At 43.4% G+C, this 23,907-nt stretch overlaps 2 long non-coding RNA genes across 3 annotated transcripts in view; both read left to right on the plus strand.

Annotated features, from left to right (window-relative positions):
- The window catches only part of LOC138750274 (uncharacterized), a 143,201-nt gene that overhangs the window by 49,464 nt on the left and 69,830 nt on the right, over positions 1–23,907 (plus strand). The gene's annotated exons all lie outside the window — the stretch shown is intronic.
- Positions 13,022–18,607, plus strand: LOC138750262 (uncharacterized). The gene is made up of 2 exons (XR_011349209.1): positions 13,022–13,705; positions 17,330–18,607. It is a non-coding gene; the product is annotated as an uncharacterized lncRNA (long non-coding RNA).

A 23,907-nucleotide genomic window follows, 5' to 3' on the forward strand; every position in this document is an offset into this window, starting at 1 on the left:
CTTGACAAGATATGAAAGGTATCTTCACAAAAAGTGTAAATTGGTGCATGAGACCAAAAAATATGTAAACAATTACCTTCCCAGCAGGAGGCACACTGCACATCCGGCATCCGGATTGAGGCTCTTTCCACATCCGGCAGGAGGACTATTCCACATCCAGCATCCGGCAGGAGTCCCATTCCACATCCGGCAGGAGGCCCATTTCACATCCGGCATCCGGATGGAGGCCCATTCCACATCCGGCAGGAGGACTATACCACATCCGGCATCTGGCAGGAGGCCCATTCCACATCCGGCTGGTGGCCCCTTTCATATCCGGTACCCGGCAGGAGGCCCATTGCTTCAAAGGCATGAGGCTCTCTTTTAAAATATTTTCAGTGGCCTTTAAGAAACAGGAAACAAACAGAAGCCATTAATCAATGGTAATACATAAAAAGGAAGATTCAGATAAAATACAAATTATAAAAATAATTGATCATGTCTAACCATTTTATCATAACAAACAGAAATAAAGTGATAAACATTTAAACAATTATAACATATGTCTAATAGAACATGATTTAAAGAGTATACGATACTCCAAATTCCTTCACCTTCCCTTCTGAAGTTCTTTTGTGAGTACATAAAATTTCTCTATCATTAAAGAAAACAAACATATAAAGCAAGGTCACAGTGATTAAATGTTACAAAAATGTTGAATTAAAGGTGCCCATGGACACAGAATGTTTAAATGTGGATCTGTGGAAGAACATCTGATTAATTCAAAGTTAGGCCTGCCACCATATTACAGCGTAATTGAGTGCTTTTAGGGGCAACAGCATCTTTCCAACTCATCAATATTGAACGTCGATCAACAAGGGAGGCAAAAGAGATGACATGTGGTTAATTCATAGTTCAATTCATTTAGGTTGTCTCTGTTGATCCAAAAGGAGCAATTTTGGATGAGTTATCAACATCAGGACGTCCTTCAATACCATTGTTTCCTCAGTTCTGGTCAAAAATCAACTAACTCTATCCCTCTGTACCTTACTCTGCAATTGGATCTTTGACATTCTCATTGGAAGACCACAGTCAGGATGAATTGGAAACAAGGGCTCTTCCCCACTGATCATCAACACAGGCGCAGTCCAAGGATGTGTGCTTAGCCCCCTGCTCTACTCTCTGTAAACCCATGACTGTGTGTGGTGAGCCATAATTCCATTGCTATCGACATGTTGGCGGATGACACCACAATTGTCAGCAAACAATAAATGGCAATGATGTAGCGAAGAAGGAAGGACATAGATCAGCTGGTTGGATGCTAACAAATCAAACTTTTCACTCAATGTCAACAAAACAAAGGACAAGATTTTGGATTCTGCAGGAAGTCAAAAGAACACGACCCAGTCTTCATGGAGGTCTCAGGAGTGCAGATGTTCACGAACGTCAACTTCCTAAGCATTAAAACTCTGAAGATCTGTCATGGAGCGTCCATGGTGATGCTTTCACAAAAAAGCCTCACCATTGGCTCTATTGTGTGATGTGCCTGAGGAGATTCATTATCGCAATGAAGACACACCTTAAACTCCACAGGTGTACTATGCAGATCATTCTGGTAGGTTGCATCACTGCCTGGCTTGGAGGTGCCATATCTCAGGAAAATCATAATTTCGAGAGGGTTTTTAGCTCTCCCTGTAACATCACAGGCACTAGAATTCACTCCAGTCAGAATCTATACATGACATGCTGTCTTAAAATAAAAGTCTCTATCATGGAAAACCTCCACCATCCAGACCATAACTTCCTCACTCTACTATCATTGGATAAGGTACTGGAGCCTGAGGAATAGAGGTCAATGCCACAATGTCAGTTTCTTCCCTGATGCCACCAGATCCTGTATAATCAATGAGCCAAAGACACAGCCTTGCTTTTTTGTGCACTGTTAACTTTATTTTTAAGAGTAGTTCTGAACGATGGTTATAAGATGAATGTTTGCTCCATCCTGCTGCCCCAAATCACCAAATATTAGGACATGTTCTTGACAATAAATCCTGATTCTGAACTTGACAAGATATGAAAGGTATCTTCACAAAAAGTGTAAATTGGTGCATGAGACCAAAAAATATGTAAACAATTACCTTCCCAGCAGGAGGCACACTGCACATCCGGCATCCGGATTGAGGCTCTTTCCACATCCGGCAGGAGGACTATTCCACATCCAGCATCCGGCAGGAGTCCCATTCCACATCCGGCAGGAGGCCCATTTCACATCCGGCATCCGGATGGAGGCCCATTCCACATCCGGCAGGAGGACTAAGCCACATCCGGCATCTGGCAGGAGGCCCATTCCACATCCGGCTGGTGGCCCCTTTCATATCCGGTACCCGGCAGGAGGCCCATTGCTTCAAAGGCATGAGGCTCTCTTTTAAAATATTTTCAGTGGCCTTTAAGAAACAGGAAACAAACAGAAGCCATTAATCAATGGTAATACATAAAAAGGAAGATTCAGATAAAATACAAATTATAAAAATAATTGATCATGTCTAACCATTTTATCATAACAAACAGAAATAAAGTGATAAACATTTAAACAATTATAACATATGTCTAATAGAACATGATTTAAAGAGTATACGATACTCCAAATTCCTTCACCTTCCCTTCTGAAGTTCTTTTGTGAGTACATAAAATTTCTCTATCATTAAAGAAAACAAACATATAAAGCAAGGTCACAGTGATTAAATGTTACAAAAATGTTGAATTAAAGGTGCCCATGGACACAGAATGTTTAAATGTGGATCTGTGGAAGAACATCTGATTAATTCAAAGTTAGGCCTGCCACCATATTACAGCGTAATTGAGTGCTTTTAGGGGCAACAGCATCTTTCCAACTCATCAATATTGAACGTCGATCAACAAGGGAGGCAAAAGAGATGACATGTGGTTAATTCATAGTTCAATTCATTTAGGTTGTCTCTGTTGATCCAAAAGGAGCAATTTTGGATGAGTTATCAACATCAGGACGTCCTTCAATACCATTGTTTCCTCAGTTCTGGTCAAAAATCAACTAACTCTATCCCTCTGTACCTTACTCTGCAATTGGATCTTTGACATTCTCATTGGAAGACCACAGTCAGGATGAATTGGAAACAAGGGCTCTTCCCCACTGATCATCAACACAGGCGCAGTCCAAGGATGTGTGCTTAGCCCCCTGCTCTACTCTCTGTAAACCCATGACTGTGTGTGGTGAGCCATAATTCCATTGCTATCGACATGTTGGCGGATGACACCACAATTGTCAGCAAACAATAAATGGCAATGATGTAGCGAAGAAGGAAGGACATAGATCAGCTGGTTGGATGCTAACAAATCAAACTTTTCACTCAATGTCAACAAAACAAAGGACAAGATTTTGGATTCTGCAGGAAGTCAAAAGAACACGACCCAGTCTTCATGGAGGTCGCAGGAGTGCAGATGTTCACGAACGTCAAATTCCTAAGCATTAAAACTCTGAAGATCTGTCATGGAGCGTCCATGGTGATGCTTTCACAAAAAAGCCTCACCATTGGCTCTATTGTGTGATGTGCCTGAGGAGATTCATTATCGCAATGAAGACACACCTTAACCTCCACAGGTGTACTATGCAGATCATTCTGGTAGGTTGCATCACTGCCTGGCTTGGAGGTGCCATATCTCAGGAAAATCATAATTTCGAGAGGGTTTTTAGCTCTCCCTGTAACATCACAGGCACTAGAATTCACTCCAGTCAGAATCTATACATGACATGCTGTCTTAAAATAAAAGTCTCTATCATGGAAAACCTCCACCATCCAGACCATAACTTCCTCACTCTACTATCATTGGATAAGGTACTGGAGCCTGAGGAATAGAGGTCAATGCCACAATGTCAGTTTCTTCCCTGATGCCACCAGATCCTGTAAAATCAATGAGCCAAAGACACAGCCTTGCTTTTTTGTGCACTGTTAACTTTATTTTTAAGTCTAGTTCTGAACGATGGTTATAAGATGAATGTTTGCTCCATCCTGCTGCCCCAAATCACCAAATATTAGGACATGTTCTTGACAATAAATCCTGATTCTGAACCTGACAAGATATGAAAGGTATCTTCACAAAAAGTGGAAATAGGTGCATGAGACCAAAAAATATGTAAACAATTACCTTCCCAGCAGGAGGCACACTGCACATCCGGCATCCGGATTGAGGCTCTTTCCACATCCGGCAGGAGGACTATTCCACATCCAGCATCCGGCAGGAGTCCCATTCCACATCCGGCAGGAGGCCCATTTCACATCCGGCATCCGGATGGAGGCCCATTCCACATCCGGCAGGAGGACTAAGCCACATCCGGCATCTGGCAGGAGGCCCTTTCCACATCCTGCTGGTGGCCCCTTTCATATCCGGTACCCGGCAGGAGGCCCCTTGCTTCAAAGGCATGAGGCTCTCTTTTAAAATATTTCCAGTGGCCTTTAAGAAACAGGAAACAAACAGAAGCCATTAATCAATGGTAATACATAAAAAGGAAGATTCAGATAAAATACAAATTATAAAAATAAATTGATCATATCATAACAAACAGAAATAAAGTGATAAACATTTAAACAATTATAACATATGTCTAATAGAACATGATTTAAAGAGTATACGATACTCCAAATTCCTTCACCTTCCCTTCTGAAGTTCTTTTGTGAGTACATAAAATTTCACTACCATTAAAGAAAACAAACATATAAAGCAAGGCCCAAGTGATTAATTGTTACCAAAATGTTGAATTAAAGGTGCCCATGGACATAGAATGTTTAAATGTGAATCTGTGGAAGAACATCTGATTAATTCAAAGTTAGGCCTGCCACCATATCACGGAGTAATTGAGTGTTTTTAGGGGCAACAGCATCTTTCCAATTCATTAATATTGAACGTCGAGCAACAAGGGAGGCAAAAGAGACGACATGTGGTTAATTCATAATTCAATTCATTTAGGTCGTCTCTGTTGATCCAAAAAGGGAAATCATAGGGCAAAGGAGTTAAGGGTTATGGGGATAAGGCTGGAAAGGGGTATTGATGGTAGTGATCAGCCAGGATTTGTAAAATGGTGGTGCTGGCTCGACGGGCCGAAGGGCCCACTCCAGCTCCTATTGTCTATTGTAAATATCAGACTGACCCTGAGAACTAAAGTGTGCTCTTCATTGACTACAGCTTGTCCTTCAAAACTGCTATCAACTCAGACCTGGTCAAGAAGTAAAATCTCTCACCCCCCTGTACCTCACTCTGCAATTGGATACTTAACTCTCTCAACCAAAGACAACAGCCAGTATGAATCGGAAACTACGTCTCCTCCCCACAGTTTCTCAGCACAGGCCCACTCTAAGAATTTGTGCTTTGCCCACATCGCTCTCATTATTGTTAACACGTGACCATGTGGCGAGGCACATTTCCATTGCTTTCTGCGTGTTTCCCGATGACAGGACAAATCTCGGCCAAATAACAAATGGAATGACAAAGTGTACAGGAGGGACATAGATCAGCTCGGCTACTGTGTAACAACGACATCCTTTCCCTCAATGACACCAAAACAGAGGAGATAATTATGGATATCAGGGTGAAGTCTGCAGACCACGATTCGATCTTCATGGAGGATTCAGCCGTGGAGATGATCAAGAATCTATTCAGAAAGAAGGCTCGCCAGTGGCTATACTTTCTGAGGTGTATTAGGTGCTTTGGTATTTCATCCAAGACACCAGTTAACCTCCACAGGTGAACTTTGGAGAGCATTCTGGCTGGTTTCATCACTGCCTGGTATAGAGGTGCCAACTCTCAGGAAGTTCACCCTGCCACATCATCGGTGGCAGAATTCACTTCATCGACAACATCTACGTGAGGCGTTATATTAAAAAAGAATCCTGTTTCAGCAAAGTCCCCCACCACCCAGACCATAATGTCTTCACTCTGCTACCCTTAGGAGAAAGGTACTTGAGCCTAAGGACAAGCAGCGCATGCCACGAGGACAGCTTCTTCTCCGATGCCACTAAATTCTTGAATAATCAATGAGCCAAAGACACTGCCTTGTTTTTTTCCACTGTTAACTTCATTTTTTAAAGCAATGTTAAAAGATGGTTATAACATGAATGTTTGCACTATTCTGCTACCCCAAATCACTGAAATTCATTACTTGTTCTTGACAATAAATTCTGATTCTGAATCAGAAAACATATGTAAGACTTCTTCACTAAAAAGTTCAGAGAAGAGTGAGAGAAAAAAAAAATATGGAACAAAATCATCTCTTTAAAATCATCTCTTCAGAATTTAGCTTAAACTATAATGGGCACCCCCTCCTCGCACGCACGCACGCACGCACGCACGCACGCACGCACGCACGCACGCACCCACCCACCCACCCATTCATTTGCGCATTGTGGGGTTAAGTTACATTTATGTTTAGAGTTAAGGAACAAATGATAAACTATAAATAAAAAAAACGATTGTTTGGAAGATATTGTTTTCTTTGTGAATTTCTATTGCTGCTGGTCTCGTATTTAACACATTCCCTGGCTTTCTTCCTATAAACCATGATTCCCTGACTAATCCTATACATCTCAATCTCTGCCTTAATTACTCCCAATGACCTCACTTCCACAATCGCCTTTAGCAACAAGCTTCACAGACTCGTGAGCCCCGGACTAAAGAAATATTTTGCATCTCTGTTTTAAATTGACACCCTTTTATCCTGACATTATGCCCTCTTATCCTACAATCCACTGTCATGGGAAACATCCTTGCCACATCTACTCTGGCTCGGCCTTCCAGCATTTGAACTGCCTCGATAAATTTCCCCTCATCCTCTGTACTCTATCAAGAACAGCCGAAAAGCTTAAAACGATTCCTCAAATGCTAACCCTTTGAATCCTGGTATCATTCCAGTAAATCATCTCTTAACCCTCTCGTCTCCTAAATGCAATTCTACGATTAATGGTCCAATAGACAGTATGCCTTGTTAATCACAAAATCAACCTGAACAGCTTTTTGGAGCCCCCTATGGACTCAAACCACAAGATCCCTGTGATCCTCCACACTGCCAAGAGTCTTACCATTAAAACTAAATTCTGCCATCATATCTGACCTACCAAAATGAACCAGTTCGCATTTCTTTGGATTGAATTCCAACTGCCACTACTCAGCCGGGGTTTTGCTTCCAAACAATGTCCTGCTGTAACCTCTGACAGGCCTCCACACTATCCACAACACCCCCAATCACTGTGTCATCTGCAAACTGACTAACCCATCCCTCCACTTCCTCATCCAGGTCATTGATCCAAATCTCAATGGTTCCCAGAACAGATCCCTGAGGAACACCACTGGGCACCTACCTCCATGCAGAATAGGACCCGTCCACAACCACTCTCTCCCATCTGTGGTCAAGCTCATTCTGCATCCACAATGCAATGCCCCTTTGGTTGCTTTGCCTCCATACCTTCTCAATAACGCTTGCATAGGGAACCTTATCAAATGCCTTGCAGAAATTCATACACCCAACATCTCCTGCTCTTCCTTCATCAATGGGTTCAGTCCCAGCCTCAAAGAAATTCAATCAGGCTCGTAAGGCTCAACCTGCCCTGGACAAAGTCACCTTGACTCTTCTTCATCATAGTCGACCTCTCCAAATGTTCATAAATCCTGCCTCTCATCATCTTCTCCATCAATTGACCAACCACTGCTCGATCATTTCCTGGGCTACCTCTACTCACTTTCCTGAATAAAGAATCAACATCCTCCGGAACCTCTCCCGTCCCATCGATGATTCGAAGATCGTTGCCAGAGGTTCAGCGATCTCCTCCCTCACCTCCTCCAGTCGCCTGGGATCCATCTCATCTGGTCCCAGCCACTTCTCCAACTTGATGCTTTCCAAAAGCTCCACCACATCCTCTCTCTTTTATCTCCAGGCTCAAGCTTTTCAGTTTGCTGCAGGTCATCACTTCAATAACCAAGATCCTTTTCCATCGTCAAGTCTTCATCAACCCCTCTGCTATTTCCTCACTTTCTCATTGTTACACTTGATAAGTCCTATTCTTTCACGTCTTATCCTCTTGCTCTTCACCCACTTGTAGAATGTCTTGATGATGTCGTGGACTTTCAGTTCAAAAATACACGCCACTTTTGAACAAATCTGCTCCTACACCCCCACTTATCTCCACCACTGTGTCAGCAGGATCAAGGCCTGTCCGACATGTCCTGTGCTGGGAAGGGAGCTGAATCTCATGCTCGGAATCAGAGATTGACAAGAATATGTGTCACAAATTTTGCTGAAACTGAATAACATTAATATTGACTTCTCTGGATGTCATTAAGCTCCCCACTTCAATTCTCCCCCATCACCTTCCCCAAGATCTGTCTCTCTCCCCTTTCCCTTTCTCCTTTCCCACAGACATCATCAATGCTCACCTCTCTGTTGGATATGACACCATTACGTGTATGAAATGATTTATACTGAATATTTGGTAGTCATTTCTGTAGTATGTAATGAATAAAGCATTGAGTTAGTCGGCATTGACGATGTGGCTGTCATTATTTACAATGGGGGGCTCGAACATAACAGTGGCGACGAGGATTCAAGAACTCACTCAACCATGACACATTTATCATTTCTACTCCAGAAGACAGTGAGATGACGGCAGCAGTTCCTGCAGCTCCCTTAGACTAATCCAATGAAGATGAAGACACGTGGGAAGCATCTGTAGAAGGTTTTGACGATCATTGTATTGTACATGATATGACTGAAAATCCTCCATCCACTAAAAACGGGCATTGTTTTTAACCCTAATGGGAGGAGGCACCTGAGCTCTTAAGATCGCTGACTAGCTCACACATGCCTTCAACGAAAACATCTGCTGAAATCTGTCAAGTGATCGCTCAGCACCTTAACACCCCACCTCCAGCGATGACAGAAAGTCATAAATTTTACCGATGTAAACAACAACACAGAGAGTCTGTCCCCAAATTCATGTAAACTGTCTAGATACAATGCAGTTGGGCAGATCAAAGACGTCAAGAGATCAATTCATAATGGGTTTAGCTGAACAAACGACCCGAGGAAAACAAATTGCAGCACAAAATCTGACACCTGAACTGGCGTTAGACATTGCTACTGCCGCCGAGACAGTGGGAAGCAATGCAGATGTCTGTCCGAGAGACTTGGCTATCAATAAATCTTGGTGCCAAGATTCTTCCCGCCAGGAACCTGCCCGTCAAAAATGTTTTTGCTGTGGGAAGACGAATCAAAGTCCCAATATTTGCTACTTCAAAAAGCCAAATGCCACAAATGCAATGTGAAGGGGCACATCAAAGCAAGATGGCCATTGATTAAACTGAGGAAAGATTACCAGCCAGCCTCCTGAAAAGTACATTTTGACCAAGAGACGGGAAAAGCCAGACACTGAAATCCGGATACTAATGAATCAGAAGTGGAACCAAACCAAAGTGAACATGTGATCCAAGTAATCCCCATCCGTGGGCCACAAAGAGCCAAATTTTTACATCCACGTCCACATGAACAGCAAACTGATATGGATGGAACTCAATACAGGAGGAGCGGTTTCCCTCAGGCCCAGAACAATGAAGGAGGGCCAGCTACCACACACAGATGCTCCATCTTAAAAACAGTTATGGGGGAGGAAATACAAGTTCTTGCCAAGTGCAATGTACACGTTAAGTACAAGGATCAATCGAATCAGTTGCCCCTCTATATCACCGAGAGGCCACAATTGCTCGGTCCTCATGGTTAACAACTTTCAGCTGGATTGGCAAGAAATAGGGAACATAATCAGTCAAAAGAACAAAGAAAAGTGGGATGAACACCTGCTGCAAACCACACACCTCAAACTGGCTCCAATTTTAAAATGTGATGGTAAGGAGATCAAAGCAATCCTGGTGTCTCACCAAGGTTTAGATAACTAAAATAAGAAAACATCACTCCTGTCCAGGTGAACGCAAGACTATGGAGCAGTAATAGGCTATTCAGCCCTACTACCTGGCCTTCTCCCCTTGATGCTCTGACTAATCAAGAATCTCTGCCGATGACCTGGCTCCATAACTGCCTGTGGCAACAAATTCCACAGATTCACCACCCTCTGGCTACAGAAATTCCTCCACATTTCTGCTCTAAGTGGAATTCCTTCAATCCTGAAGTTGTTCCTTCTCTTCAACTCTTCCATCATAGGAAACAACTGTTCTACATCCACTCTGACCATGCCTGTCAACATTCAAAATGTTTCAATGATGACCTCCCCCCCACACATTCTCCTAAATTCTAACGAGTCCAGGCCGAGAGCCAGCAAACATTCCTCATGCCATGCATCCCGCACACTTGCAGCACCAGGCTGTTAGTTTTCCCACAGCTTCCAAGTCCTGCACCATTCCTGCTTGGAAATATATTGTTGGTCCTTTATCATCCCTGGATCTTAATCCTGGAAGACCCCCCTCTCCCACCCTCCTGCCTAAAAGCAGCTTCACCAGAAAGATGACTGCACTTCAAGAAGGCAGTTCAGCCCCACACTCCCCAAAGCTGAGTGGTAAATACTTGCTTTCAGATTAGATTAGTTTAGATACGATTTATTGTCATGTCATCAAACATAAATGTAATATTACACATCATCAACAATATTACAGCAGCTATCATCAAGGATCCACACCACACAGCACATGTTCTGTTCTCGCTGGATAGGGTGTAGGGGCCACAAGACTCACACCACTAGGTTCAGGAACAGCCGCTCTCCCTCCACCATCAGACTCTTCAACAACAAACTCAATCAGGGCTTCATTTAAGGACTTTACTTTGCCACTTTATTGATTTTTCCCACTTCTCTTTTTTGCACAGTTTGTTTCCATTTCTTTATTTGTTTCCGCAGTGTCCAGTTTTTTCTTGCAATTCCAAGAAGTGGTCATTTGGCCTGGCCCACAAGATAACAAATCTCAGGGTTGTATGTGCGATCATTCATGTACCTTGACTATAAATCTGAATCTGAAATCATTGCCCTCAGTCTGACAATAAAGCAGACAAAGATTCACTGTGAGCCTGAACATTGACTGGCTCCCCTTACAGTCAGGCAAAGAGAGGTCAAAGAGAGTCCCTTCACAGTCATTGGGTGACCGTGGATTTGTCTCCGATGCTCCCGCAGCCTCTGCCAGACTCCTGTTCAGTTCAAATCGTGGCCCGTTCCAAACCTACAGCACAGTGAGGAAGTCTTCAAAGCCCAAGGCATACAAAACGTGGATGTTAAAGTGATTGGAATCCAGCATCTCAACAGCAACTCACTTGTACATGAGAAATGACATCTATTCGAGTTGACTTGTTCATGTGAAGTCTTGTTTGACGTCTATCATTTCCATTTCTTAAGAAAGTGCATCCAGAAATGTGAAAAGCTGAGACATGAAACAATGTACCTCAAACAAGTTTAAAGGGATGTCCATCAAATTTGATTTCAAGAATATGCCTTAAATATTGTACCTCCCCATGGTAAAATTCCAATGAGATCCTTGTATTAGCCAGGTGACAGTGTCCACCTGACATTAATACTACTTATTCCCGCTGGTGTGACTCGAATTAAAGCCATGTCTTGTACTTTGTGGTTCTGTTGGGATTTTTGAACCTCACAGGAGGCACAATGATACAAGGGTAGTTCTATTGCGTCTGTTTCTTCATGGGACTTCGTGTAACCCTTGCTTGGGTTTTTTAAATCATTGGGGAAGAAAAACGTCCTGAAATTTCCATGCAAGAGTGGAAAATCAGTCATATGAAGAAACAATTCTTTGGAAACAACTTGACAAGAAATTTGTGAGTTTTGAGGTCTGATGGCTCACGCTTCCTCCATAATTGCTTTTGAACAGCAGTAAAGACTATTTTCAACACAAAAATTTCTGAGACTGAACATTAAAATCAACTCTTCAGAATTAAGCTTATAATTTAATAGTTTGGGTTTTGCCCCATGCGCACATGCACACACATTTGCACATCATGTGGATAAGTTAGATTTAAGTTTCAAGTGAAGTAAGAGATTATTAATAAATAAATGAATGTTGTGAAGATACCCTTGCCTTTGTGAATTTCTATTGCTGCTGGTCGAATATTTAACAAATTCCCTGTCTTCTTCCCTGTAAACCAAGATTCCCAGACTAATACAAAGCATAGCAATCTCTGCCTTAAATACTCCCAAAGACCTCGCTTCCACAGCCGCCTGTGGGATCAAGCTCCACAGATCATGAACCTCTGGCTAAAGAAATTTTTCTGAATCTCTCTTTTAAATTGGCATCTTTTCTCCAGAAATTATACCCTCGTCCTAAAATCCAGGCCATGGGAAACATCCTTTCCCCATTTACTCTGGCCAGGCCTTTAGCATTTGAACTGCCTCGATATGTTTCCCCTCATCCTCTGTACTCCAGCTGAAAACCATTCCTCATATGTTAACCCTTTCAATCCTGGTCTCATTCCAGTAAATCTTCTCTCAACCCTCTCCGAAGCCAGCACTTTGTTTCTCAAATAAGGCATCAAAACTGTCCCCAATACTCCAAGAGAGGCCTTACCTGAGCTTGATGGAGTCTCAACATCACACCCCTGCTCTTGCCTGCTGTCCCTCTGGGAATGAATCCCAACATCGCATTCACCCTGTTTATAACAGAATGGAATGTTCTAGAACTCATCAGGATGACCAAAGGCCTTCATCGCAATCCATCAATAATGGTGATTTCAGATGGGATTGTGATGAATAAATTAGAACTTCCCTGGACATTCCATGTTGTCTTTTGAATGTCCCTCTTGTTCCAGCCTCCATCACCACCCTTGGCAATGCATTCCAGGCACCCACCACACTCTGTGGAAAATAACATCTGGCCTCTGTTATCGCCACTAAACTTTCCTCTGAAACTACATTTTCATAAAATTGAATTATTCCCAATCAACTCACATGATCCTATATATGACATTATACCATTTAAGATTGTTTTTTTTTAAAAAATTTTATTTTTCACACCATAAACCACATTGTTAGAGATAGAGAATTTAGGTTAAAATGGCTTAAGTTAAAATGTGATGATTAATCATAAAAAGGGAAGCCAGAACGGACAGGGAGCTTACTAGCAGCCAAGGACAAAAGGTTCAGCTGGATATGTTTTTTTAAACATATCTTTTCATGGTCATAGTGAGAGACATGCAGGAGACAAAAGATTGATAAGAAGGGTGAGAAACAGAATTTAGTGTATGTAGAGTTCGCAGTGTACGTAACGAACGTGATAATTAAAAATGCAGTTGTACTTAGAATGCTTTTGCAATACTAACCAATTAAAACAGTATTAATAAGAAGGGGAAGGGCAAACAACAAGGGTATAAAAATCAATGCACTGTATGTATCGGGGCTTAACTGGTGAGAAGCCAGTTGAGTCCAACTCTGCAGACTTGTAAATAAAGCTTGTCGTGTCATCAGTTTTAAAGAGACTCATGTGTGAGAAGTTTTATTTCTGACAAATGGGGGCTTGTCCGGGATCTACACTCTGGCCGTGAGGGGGGCGAGAAGAGGGACATCGGAGGTGGTGCACCCCGCTGAGTTCAGCGGCTCCTAGTCCCTTGCTCGTCGCTTCGGGCGGCTTGAGCGAGTGGTATCCGGACAAGGTGACACGACAAGACGGAGAGGAGAAGGGTGACGGTTCAATCCCCGGGAAGACACCGGTAAGTGACGACTTACGATTGTGGTGTGGGGATTGGGTAACAGGTGTAACGGGATACACCTGTTTGGATAAAAAAAAAACCTAACGTAATAGATCAGGTATAGAGCTTTTGTCGTGGCGTGAGGACCCTGTCGTGGGACTCTAGGATAGACCCCAGGGAAACCTCGGCGGTAACCGAAGGAGGGACAGCACCTCCGACGAAGTGCCGAGAAGAGAGGGGTCGACCCCAGGGAAACCTCAGCGGTAACCGAAGGAGGGACAGTACCTCCGACGAGGCGTCTGAGAAGAAGGGAGTAGGGTCCAGAACGAGAGGGTCCTCAGCAACGATAAACGGATCTAGGTGGGAAAATGGGAGGATCAAAATCTAAGGGTTCGTCTGAAAATTCAGGACAATTCCTGGGAGTTCCCCTTGACAGCTCTTTGGGGAGAATGTTTGAAAATTGGGATAGTAAAAGATATCGAGACAAAAACAAGAAAAAGATGGTTCAATATTGTCTCCTTTGGTCGAAACAACCTATTAAAGGTTCTTCGGTCTGGTGGCCGAAATTTGGATCTGATGAGGATTGGGTTAGACAAGCATTAAACATATATGTAAATTTGAGACCAAAGGTGAATCAAGAAGAGTCAGCGTATGCATTTTGTTGGGTTCCCTGGCCAGGATCCTTAACAAAATGTTTTAAATTGAGGGTAGCGGGAGAAAAGAAGTGGGAACCTCTGGACAACCTTCCCCCTCCTTATATTCCCCCGGTGCCTACTGCGCCCGAGGAAAGCTCATTACCGGAGGGGAAAGGTGATGAATCTGATTGCCCCGAAAGGGGCCGGGAAAAAAAGAATGAATTAAGGGAGTCGGACCCTAAACTTCCACCGGTAAACCGACCCTGGACAAGATCCCAGACTGGTCCAGGACCATCAAAGTTTTCAGTAAGTCTAAATCCCCTGAGGGAAGTTCCTATGGGAGGACCGGGAGGGGGAACGGGATATGTGAATGTTCCCCTAACTAGTACAGAGGTGCGGGGATTTAAGAAAGAAATGAAAAAGTTATTGGAAGATCCTATAGGACTGGCCGAACAGCTCGACCAATTCCTGGGACCAAACACATATACGTGGGAAGAGATGCAGGCAATAATGGGAACATTATTCTCACCCCAGGTGAGGCAGATGATTCGACGGGCTGCCCTCCTCATGTGGGAATATGAACAACCTGGGGACCCCAGACCCCATGAACAAAAATATCCCTTAAATGAACCCAGGTGGGACAAACGAACACCCGAGGGATTGGCAAGTATGAGACAATATAGAGAGTGGACAATTAAAGGGATACGGGAGGCTGTGCCAAAGGGTCACAATTTCACCAAGGCATTTGGGAACCACCAGGGGAAAGACGAGTCCCCTACTGATTTCTTGGAGAGGGTGAGAAAGAATGTCCAACAGTATGCGGGCGTGGACCCTAGTACACCAATGGGTGAACAGCTTATTCAAATTGAATTTGTTTCCAAATCATGGCAGGACATTAGAAAGAAACTAGAAAAGGAGGAGGACTGGAGCGAAAAACCCCTAAGCGACCTATTAAAAAAGGCGCAAAAAGTATATGTGCAGAGAGAAGAAGAAGATCAAAAGAGGGCGACAAAGGTTATGGTACAGACTATCCGACAGATGAATGCCGAATCCAGAGGGGAAAGAAAACAAAACCTTCCTCTAAACAATCCAAGATATCCAAGAGAGGGAAGACCCCGGAGGTTCGTTAAGTGCTATTACTGCAATGAGGAAGGACACTTTAAGAGGGAATGCCCCCGATACAAGAGGGAATTGTGTGCCCTCGAACTTATGGAAGAAGATTAGGGGGGGTCAGGGGTTCCAAATGTTGGGGACCAAGTATAAGAGGGAACCCCTGGTAAAACTAAAAATTGGTCCCAAGGGAGAAGAGGTGGTGTTTATGGTGGACACAGGAGCGGAACGAAGTAGTGTAATAACTGTGCCAATCGGGACTGAACCTTTTGGAGGAAAGATGACTGTGTACACCTCCCATTCTGTGAGTGTTTTATTAACACAAACTGCCCATCGATGGCTGACTGATTCTCGCATATTTAAGTATGAAACCATTTTAATGGTCGGAGAAGATCTACAGTTTGCAAAGATTAATAGCTGCAACCCAGCTCAGTTTTTATACGGCAGTGAAACAGAGAGAGAGGTGGAGCACGACTGTGTCGAGTTGACGGATCTTCAGACCAAGACCCGAGAAGACCTTTGCGATACTCCTCTGGGAGAAGGATATGAATTCTACATTGACGGCTCCGCCAGATGTGTTGACGGAATGAGAAGAAGTGGGTATGCTATAATAGAAGGAAATACTTGGAAAGTAGTAGAATCCACGAGACTACCCGGAAGCTGGTCAGCACAGTCCTGTGAACTATATGCCTTGCAGAGAGCCCTCAGAATACTGGCAGAGAAAACTGGAACGATTTACACTGATTCCAAATACGCATACGGGGTAGTGCATACCTTTGGTAAGATCTGGAAGGAGCGTGGTCTAATTCTATCAAGAGGAAAGGAATTGGCACACGAACAGATGATTACTCTGACTTTAGAAGCCTTGACATTACCCCAGGAAATAGCAGTGGTCTACATACCAAGCCATCAGAGGGGAGATACCCCGACAGCAATTGGAAACAGACTGGCTGATGAAGAAGCCAAAAGGGCAGCCATGCAACAAGAAGTCCGTTTGCTGACCTTAATCCCAATAAGACAAGACATAAAGAAGGCTCCCATTTTCACTGCTAAGGAAGAAAAGGACATGGCTCAGCTGGGCGCAACCAGCTGCCTGATGGAACATGGAAGACACCAGATGGAAGAATGGTTCTAAATAAAGAAATAACTTGCAATATTTTAAAACACCTGCATCATCAGAGCCACTGGGACACCCAAGCCTTATGTGACACAGTGCTTCGAGAATATGTGTGTAAGGGAATCTACACCTTGGCCCAACAGGAGGTGCAGAACTGTCACCTATGCACAAAAATTAATAAGAAGACAATGAGGACAGGGACCATGGGAGGTCAACCATTAGCCATACGCCCTTTTCAAAGTATCCAGATCGACTTCACAGAATTACCTCAAGTCCAAAGATGGAAGTATCTGTTGGTGGTAATAGATCACTTTACCCGATGGGTGGAAGCCTTCCCAACAGTAAATGCTACAGCCTCTACAGTAGCTCGCCTCCTCCTAGAGCAGATAATCCCCAGATATGGTATAATGGATTCTATAGACTCAGACAGGGGTCCACATTTTTGTTCAAAAATCCAGCAATTGATTTGTAATGCATTACAGGTCTCTTGGAAATTGCATACCCCTTGGCATCCACAAAGCTCAGGGAGGGTTGAACGTATGAATGGAACCCTAAAAATGCAATTGACAAAATTAATGGTGGAAACTAAAATGCCTTGGATAAAGTGTCTGCCCCTGGCTTTATTGAGAATTCGTACTGCCCCACGAAAAGATGTAGGGTTGTCCCCTTATGAAATGATGTTTGGGCTTCCCTTCTGGAGTACAGTTGAGGGGTGTCTCACCTTGGGGGAAGGGGATATATTTGTTAGGAACTATTTACAGGCACTGTCACGCTCTCTTACAGATTTATGAAAGAGAGGACTATTGGCACAAACACCGCCTCTAGACTTTTTTTTTACACAAAGTGGAACCAGGAGACTGGATTCTCATCAAGACCTGGAAAACTGAAAAACTCCAGCCCCAGTGGGAAGGTCCATACCAAGTTCTCTTAACTACAGAGGCTGCAGCACGAACAAGAGAGAAGGGGTGGACACACGCATCCAGATTTAAGGGACCTGTAGAGGCGCCTCAGGACCCTGATACTAACTCAGATTGGACTTGTGTTCCTGGAGAAAAACCTCTTACCTTGCGATTTCGCAGAAAGACTTGATTCACAATGTTATTGTTATGTTCTTTGATTTTTCTTAGTTTGCCTATGTCTTTATCAGGTGTGAAATGTAAGAAATGCAGAGACACAGTGGTCCTGTTTCAGGACCGCACTTGGGGAAGAAAGGAGGGTAATTTTATTACCCATACCTCAGTTCCTGAGAAATGCTGGGCAGAAAATACCACCCAACATCCATATACCCCTTGTGTGGAAAAAGAAGGAAATAATATGGGTCATTATATACAGATTCCTAATACCACTCCTTTCCCTCTTAACGGTTGGAAGGGTGACTCAGGCCCACCATGCCCTGATGGACTCTGGTTTTGCATACACCAGCGTACTGTTCCAATAAGAAATTCCACTCTACACTCAAAAGTGCCTGCCCCTTTAAGACAGCCGGACTTAATTCGAGTCCATCCAAATAACCATGAAAGTTTCGGTCACGCAGTTGGGGGAGATAACCTTTTTGTTGATCTTGCAACTAGAATTGCAGGAACTTTTAATGTAACCAATTGTTGGGTCTGCGGGGGTCCACGGATGTCAGAACAATAGCCTTGGTGGGGGGAGTCCCTCAATTCATTAACCATGATTTCCCGAATTTGGACAACTAACCGAACGAGATCAAGAGAAACTTGGTCTCTCTCTAACGTCCCCTCTGGTTTTTATTGTCTCTCACGAACCGGCAAATACCCAGTAGGAAAAAGTCCCTGCAAGGCTGTATGGATTCGCATTTCGCCTGGTAATTTCACTTGGTTTCCTAAACCCCTGACTTGGTTCTTATCCACTGTTTTTAAAACTAATTGCCTACCCCTGTCTAATAGCAATATTCAGCTTTGGAATTGTACCAGTTCCACCATCACAGGACCATACCAATCAAACCCCACTCTTAAAAGAGTTTGGGAACGGGGATATGGAGTATCCCCAAATGGATTATTCTGGGTATGTGGTAATAAAGCTTATACTCGTCTCCCCTTACAGTGGAGTGGAACTTGTTTCCTAGGAATAATCCGCCCAGAATTTTTCCTCCTACCCCACGATCACGGTCATAAATTAGGAGTGAAGATTTTTGATACATTACACCGTCAGCCCCGCTCTAGCACGGTACATTTGGGACAATGGGGAGATGATTGGCCTCCAGAACGCATAATTCAATATTATGGTCCCGCTACATGGGCTCAAGATGGATCCTGGGGTTATCGTACTCCTATTTATATGTTAAATCGCATTATTCGCTTGCAAGCAGTCCTTGAAATTGTTACAAATCAAACAGCTCTAGCCCTGCAATTACTTGCATCCCAACAAGGTCAAATGCGCTCTGCTATATATATCAGAACCGTCTGGCCCTAGACTATCTCCTAGCCACAGAAGGAGGTGTATGTGGAAAGCTTAATTTGACTAACTGCTGCTTACAGATTGATGATAATGGCCAAGCCATTCGAAAAATCGCTGATAATATTCGTACTTTGTCCCATGTACCGGTTCAAACCTGACATCCTTTTGCAAAATTAAATTAGATAGACAAATGGTTTGGAGGAACCTGGTGGCGTACCTTATTGTGGGTCATCGGAGGTATTTTATTCCTCCTACTTTTTTTGCCCTGTATTATTCCCTGTCTACGCAGCCTGGTGATTTCCATGGTCCAACAGGCTATGCAACCAGGGGGACTGGGAGACCCCGTTAGAATTTTACTTCAACACGAGATTAATTTATCATGAAACGTTTCTCTTCCCCGAGTTAAAATCCCCATTCATATATATATAATACACACATTTTAAAGAGAGAAAGGGGTGGATTGTTATATATAGAGAATTTAGGTTAAAATGGCTTAAGTTAAAATGTGATGATTAATCATAAAAAGGGAAGCCAGAACGGACAGGGAGCTTACTAGCAGCCAAGGACAAAAGGTTCAGCTGGATATGTTTTTTTTACACATATCTTTTCATGGTCATAGTGAGAGACATGCAGGAGACAAAAGATTGATAAGAAGGGTGAGAAACAGAATTTAGTGTATGTAGAGTTCGCAGCGTACGTAACGAACGTGATAATTAAAAATGCAGTTATACTTAGAATGCTTTTGCAATACTAACCAATTAAAACAGTATTAATAAGAAGGGGAAGGGCAAACAATAAGGGTATAAAAATCAATGCACTGTATGTATCGGGGCTTAACTGGTGAGAAGCCAGTTGAGTCCAACTCTGCAGACTTGTAAATAAAGCTTGTCGTGTCATCAGTTTTAAAGAGACTCATGTGTGAGAAGTTTTATTTCTGACAGTACGTTGAGTTAAAAACACCGTAATACTTCCCTGAACAACACACCTCTCTCCGAAAACCAACAAGAACCTTCCTGAGTGGTAATCATTTACCTTTCGAGCACCAAAGCCTGGTGAACTTTATATATGTTCAATTATGTGCACAGTATATGAATGGACTGCAACAAGTGGACTTGGAGGAATGAGAAGTGAGATTGGACTGTGAACCAAAGAACTTTTCTGAACTTACACACACATTACACACATGTGCACTTAGAATTAGAAGGGGGGTAAGTTAAGTAAATTAAGTTAAAGTATTAAAATAGTGATAAGTTAAAGTGTAAATCGTGTTCATGTTTAAAGATAATTAATATCAGCTTTTGTTTTAGTCACCATTTGTCTTGGTGAATATCTATTGCTGCTGTGTTTTGGGATCCTCTGGTCTCGTAACACAGCAACTTCAGGTTATGATAATAGTCCAAAAAAGGGACCCGGCATCTTTTGAAAATTATTAATTGACTCTTCAATAATTTTTTGTAAATATCAACAAAACATAATATAATTTAACTGTTGTGTTTGTGTCGTTGGAGAAGTGCCTTTCCATTCAATCAGAATTAGAGTTTTGGGTGCCGCATTTGAGAAAAGATGTGCTGGTGTTGGAGAAGGCCAGAGATGATTTACTGGAATGATATCAGGAATGAAAGGGTTAGTGTATGAGGAACAATTGTCGACTCTTCGACTGTACTAGTTGGAGTACAGAAGGATAAGGGGGACCTCAGAAGGATTTCAAATGCTGGAAGGCCTGGACAATTAAAAACAACATTTGTTAAAGTATCCCTTTGTCTTGGTGATTTCCTATTGCTGCTAGGATTTGGGGTCCTATGGGCCTGTAACAGTCCCAAGATGAGGTCTTCTACTCCAGGACACCCAAAATGTCTTATTTCTTCAATAAATGCAGTTTTCTCCATACTGTCTTTGATAAAGTCTGCACCCGTATCTCCAATTCTCTTTCTGCCCTTACCCCACCTCCTCTCCAGCCGAACAAGGACAGAATCCCTCAGGTTTCTCACTTACCACCCATCAGCTGCCACATCTGACACGTTAACCTTGAACACTTCCAACTTCAGCACCATCCTCTAACCTGCTCCACTCAGATCCTCTTTTCACAGGGGCACATCTTTCTGTGACTCCCTCGACGGCACTTTCCTCTCCACCCACCACCACCTGATGCACTTCCCATTGAAACCGCAGAAATTGCCAAACTTGTCCCTTCCTATCCTCTCACCTCCATCCAAGGCCACAATCAGACCTTCCAGTTGAGGCAGTGTTTCACATGCACCCCATCCAACTTAATCTCCTACATTTGGTTGACTCAGTTGACCTCGATATCAGCAAGTCCAAATAGAGACTGGGTGGCCATTTTGCTGAACACATGCGCTCTGTGGATCTAAACTTGAGCCTCCTGTGGCCTACCATATCAATTCTCGAACCCTTCCAACAACATTTCTGTTGGCCCCATCCTTCACCAAGGTGAGGGTAAACAATCTTAAAAAAAACACATTATATTCCTCCTGGGCAGCCTTAAACTCTATAGCATGAACACGAATGTTTCTAATTTAAGCAGCCACTCACCTCTGTCTGATTTCACTGTCTCCATCTCTTGATCTACTGCCCATTTGAATATAATTACTCCTTTAAGGTAGAAGAGTCGACATGGTGTTTTTCCTATATAGCTTGCCATTGAACAACTGGCAAAATTAAGCGGCAGTTGTTGCAGAATGAATGGTGTTATTGTTCAAAATCTGCCTGTGATCGAAAGTATTCTTGGACTGAATAGACATCTGGGCCAAATGGCTATTTAAGGATAATCTGTACGTGATTGTACATCCTAAAGTACAATGACTACTTCTTCCACTAAAGATTGTTAAAGAGCAAGAATAGACAATACAATCACGTAAAATTCCCATCCATACAGCACACGTATTAATACACAAAACAATCACACTTCCTTATTGGTCAGGAAGTGCCTACACTTCCAAAGGAGACTGAGGAGGTCAAGGCCAACGGCTCTCATCCTGAAATTTCACAGGAGCGCAGTTGATTCTCCTGTCTGGCTGCATCATTGGATGGTCTAGTAGCTGTAAAACATCAGACAGGAATGATGCAAAGAGTTGTGAGGATCACTGGGGTCTCCTTTTCTTCTGACGATGACATTACTGGGAGTGTTGTTCAAATAGGGCTCAAGGAATTGTACAAAGACCATTTCCATGCAGTGCTCAGCATCTTTAACCACGTCCATCATCAAAATCAGGACTGCCAGGCTGGGGAATAGTTTCTTCCCACAGGGTGTGAGATGGATGAAAAGTATCTTGTAAGTGGGATAATCATCCAAAATATTTATATATGTAGCGGCTACTTTGATAGAGCTACTAAAGGAACACACATACACCAGGTTAGTCAACAAAAGACTGCTTTATACAAACTATACAGGCTTATTTTATTTACAGCTTGTCCCGGGCTCCATGGGTCAAGGTGGAACATTATTATGAGTTTGCTGCCGATCCACGGGACCACAGGTTTAAATTAAGCCCTGTGAATGTTCCGCACCTTCCGGCAAGAGAATCCACAGATCAGCGTTCCATTCTTTGGCACGCAGCACCACGCGAGGGTTGTCAATTAAATGGATGAGTACCCAGCTCTTTGCCTTATGATTTCACGCACCCGCCAAAGAACCTTGCCCACTCAGCCCACTAGACAGCTGCTACACCAACCCCCCCCACGGCCACCCAGAACCCGTCGCCAGAAACTGAAACACCAGCTGCATGCACCTGAGGTGGACCCCCTCGCCGTCTGGGCTTGGGGCACTGAAGAGGTGAAGCGGGATCCACATGGGCAGGCTTGAGTCTGTCCACATTAAACAGCTGTGAATGCCCACCAATGTCCAAAGTATAAAGAACCCCATCTATCTTCACCACGTGGAAAGGACCCTCATACAGTCATTGTAACGGAACTCCTGGGATAAAAACAAAATCAATATCCAGGAGTGGTGGGGGAACATTCTGCTTAGAGGATCCAAGCCAGTGGTTAGGAAAAGGTTTGCTGATCGCGACACCATGTCGAAGCTGCTGAAGGATGTTCAGATCAGAGTTGGTTGTGAAATGAAAGTCCCATGAAACTGTAAGGACCGTACCATAAACCATCTCTTCGGACAATGCAGACCTATCTTCCTTTGGAGCCGTGCACACTCCCAATAGAACCCAGGGCAACTCATCAACCTAATTGAGACCGGTGAGTTGGGCCTTAAGTGCGGACTTCAGTTGCCGGTGGAAACATCCACAAAGCCGTTGGACCGTGGGTGAATTGTGTTCCGCGGTCTGAAGAAATGTGGGTCGGGAAACCAAATCTAGCCATCCAATTGAAGATGAATGCTCTGGCCTTTGTCTCAGTGTCACTGGATGGCAAAGGGACGGCCACTGGCCAGCGTGTGAAACATTCTACGACTGTTAGAATGTATCTCATGTTTTGAGATACTGGCAATGGTCCAAGCAGGTCCACATGCATGTGTTCCAACTGCCTGCGTACCGATGGGAAAGGTTGAAGAGGTGCCTTAATGTGGCACTGAATTTTGGCAGTCTGGCAGGAGGTACATGTTCAAACCCATTGAGCGACACATTTTTTCAGTCCATGTCATACATATTTATTTGACATGAGCTTGACAGATGTTCTGATGCATGGATGAGACAAGCTGTGTATCTGGTCAAAAAGACGTTGCCTCCAAGATGGTGGAATCACTGGTCGAGTGTAGCCCAAAAACATGTCACGAAGTAAGGTTGGCCACCCAGTTGTGCTGCCCCCTGCTGTATGTCCAGGTTAGTAATGGCCGTACTGTATGCCTGAACATCGGGGTCCATTGTCTAGACACTGGCTAATTCCAGAATATCAATGTCACGCTGAATATGATATACAGTCAGTCTGGACAGAATATTCGTGACGGCATTGTTTTTACCAGAAATATAGCGCACATC

This window comes from Narcine bancroftii, unplaced genomic scaffold, assembly GCF_036971445.1.
Source record: "Narcine bancroftii isolate sNarBan1 unplaced genomic scaffold, sNarBan1.hap1 Scaffold_111, whole genome shotgun sequence".
Classification (NCBI taxonomy): Eukaryota; Metazoa; Chordata; class Chondrichthyes; order Torpediniformes; family Narcinidae; genus Narcine; species Narcine bancroftii.